Here is a 2,854-nt window from a genome sequence, read left to right on the forward strand (position 1 = left end):
TGGAGTGAGGGCTTCTTGGAGGAGGAAGACGTCGACGCCTTCCCCTCGAGCTGCCTCTTGAAGGAGGTGGATTTTTCCTCGGGCGCCTTGCATGTTCCATTGGACGAGTCTGATGGCTTCTGGTGGGGGGGTGATGAGCGTGTTGATACCTGGGGCTCGTCGGTTGTGATGGCCTGTGGGGGAGTTGTCACGGTTGGGGTGGGGGTTACGGCCGGTGTGGTCGGGTCGCTCGTTGAAACTGGTTCGGGTCGGGGGGTGGGAGGGGCCATTTCCCGGATGAGGGACGTGTTGGGTTCGGCCGGTGTTGGGGGTTGCTGGAACGACTTCGTTACGAGCGTATCGATGATAGGGTCCAGCGTTGTCTCCGGTACGTCTCGCTCGAGGAGCTGGACGATCGTCACGGCCAGGCCCTTGAGGAGACCTTTCAGTGCTGACTCCGTGATGGTGAGGGTCCCTTCTGGCAGTGGAAACGTAGGAATCTGGGGCTGGGTGACTGGCGGGGTGGTGTTCTCGGGACGGTGGCGCTGTTGCCTCTGAGGCTTGTGTTGTGGGGGCGGAGGGGCGAGTAGGGGGTGGGTGGTTGAGGGGCCTTGTAGTGCAGGGAAGTCCTCCTGACTCGGGGGGGTTTGCTGAGGAGGCTGTTTTCGCTGTTTCCCCCAGACGAAGGTACCTGGAGGGGCATCGGAGTGCTTTTCCACCCAGGCGGCTTGGTGCTGGATGCCCTTTTGGACTAGACGGCGGCGCTCCGGGCACCTCTTGTTCCATGCATGGTGGGTGCCCTGGCAGTTGGGACATTTCGAAGAGATGGTTTCTTTCCTCTTGAACTTCTGGAGGCACTCGTCCGTCGGGTGAAGGGCACTACATATTCCGCACACTTGGTTCTTGAAGCATTTTCCCTGTGTGTGGCCAAATGAGTGGCATCTGTGGCATCTCGTTGGCTCTGGCGTGTATGGCCGCAGGAAGTACAGGCCCTCTAGGCCCAAGTGGAGGCTGCTTGGTAGGGGGCCGTCGACCTCGATGAGGACCTGGGAGGTTCTCTGTCCGTCGCTGCGAGTGCAGCGCTCTGCAGTAAGCACGTCGGGGTGATTGAGGAGGAGGGACAGGTCGTTTAGGAAGTATTTGAGGACTATCCCCTTCGTGTATCTTGTGGGGGGGAGTACTTTTTGAAGGGACACAGGAATGCCCTTCACCTGTGTGATGGCAGCTAGGGAATTCAGAGTGGCCTTGTCTTCCGGGTGTAGGTAAAAATCCCCTCACGGACGACGCCTGCCCACCCGGAGCGTGCAGCTGACGCTGCGGGGACGTGTCCCCGCCTCTCTGGACCTCGGATGCTGGGGACGTTTCACCTGCCGCCGCTATGTGCCGGAGCCTGTGCGCTGTTACAAGTGCCAGGCCTTCGGCCACAGGCAGCGGCTGTGTACTAGGACGGAGGAGCTGTGCGGCGTGTGCAGCAGGGACCACGCTACGAGGGACTGCGTTCGCCGCCTTCGGGAAGGTGTGGCGCGCCCGGTGGCTGTGTGCCCCAACTGCAGTTCCGGGCACCATGCCTGGAACCGCAGGTGCCCCGCTCGACTCTGCAGAATCCCGGGAGCCAAGCTGCGGAGGACGACGTCTTCGGCGGACCCGGCAGCAGCACGGCCAGTGCAGCCGCCCACGGAGGAGAGGACGCCACCCCATGGAGAAGGACGAAAGAGGAGGCGCCGCAGACGGAGGAGGAGGACGGGACCCACGAAGCAGAGCGTCCCGACACCAAAGTCTCCCGCTAGGGAGATGGAGGTGGACCCACAACGGCTGACGAGGACGGAGACGGCAGCGGCGACAGCTGAGGTGACACCCCCAGTAGTGTCCCCGGAGGTACCCGCACCAAAGAAAAAGAGGACCAGGGACCAGACACTCGAGACGGTGGACGCGCCGGCGACTGCAGTGGATCCAGCACCCCGCGAGGCCCCCGGTAGCTGCCAGGCGACCCAGACCCCACGGATCTACACCTTCAGTGAGGGCCAGCTCGTGGATCTTCTGATCCGCTACGAGCACCTCACTGAGCAAGAGGAGGAGGCCAGGCTCGAGAGGATCCCGCACGAGACAGCCCTCCCCTTAGTGAGGAGGACACTCCGTGAAGGGAAGCCGCTCCCGGCCTCCATTCGCACGGCCCGCCCACTGGGTAACCCTCCACGTCACTCCGACCACAAACAGGAGGTTGAGTGGGCGACATACGAGGAGGAGGACGTCTCGGAGGAGGAGGTCGACGTCGGTGACGTGGACGACGACTTCTTCCTCAACGCGGACAGAGACCTCACCGACGCGGAGCTCGAAAGCTACTACGCCGGTGACCTGTGAATATAAAAGACATTTCCCCACGTGTAATTTTGTCCATTTTGTGTAACAAGTGTAATGTATGTATGTATTGTTTAGAGCCTGCTTTGATAACTGCTTATTTTTGTAATTTTTATGTTTATTTTTCTGTCTTATGTAAAGGTTATCAATAAACTATTAAAGCGCTGCACCAACCCAACACTCACTCCACTGTTGAGCTACCCACCTGAACCACGACTTGCCGCGGCAAGGGAGGCAAGGGACTCGGAAAGGGAGGCGCCAAGCGTCACCGCAAGGTTCTTCGGGACAACATCCAGGGCATCACCAAGCCGGCCATCCGTCGTCTAGCGCCGTGGCGGTGTGAAGCGCATCTCCGGGTTCATCTACGAAGAGACCCGTGGTGTGCTCAAGGTATTCCTGGAGAACGTCATCAGGGATGCCGTCACCTACACTGAGCACGCCAAGCGCAAGACCGTCACCGCCATGGACGTGGTGTACGCCCTCAAACGCCAGGGCCGCACCCTGTACGGCTTCGGTGGTT

The sequence above is a fragment of the Eriocheir sinensis genome, unplaced genomic scaffold (genome assembly GCF_024679095.1).
Source record: "Eriocheir sinensis breed Jianghai 21 unplaced genomic scaffold, ASM2467909v1 Scaffold1321, whole genome shotgun sequence".
NCBI classification, from domain to species: Eukaryota; Metazoa; Arthropoda; class Malacostraca; order Decapoda; family Varunidae; genus Eriocheir; species Eriocheir sinensis.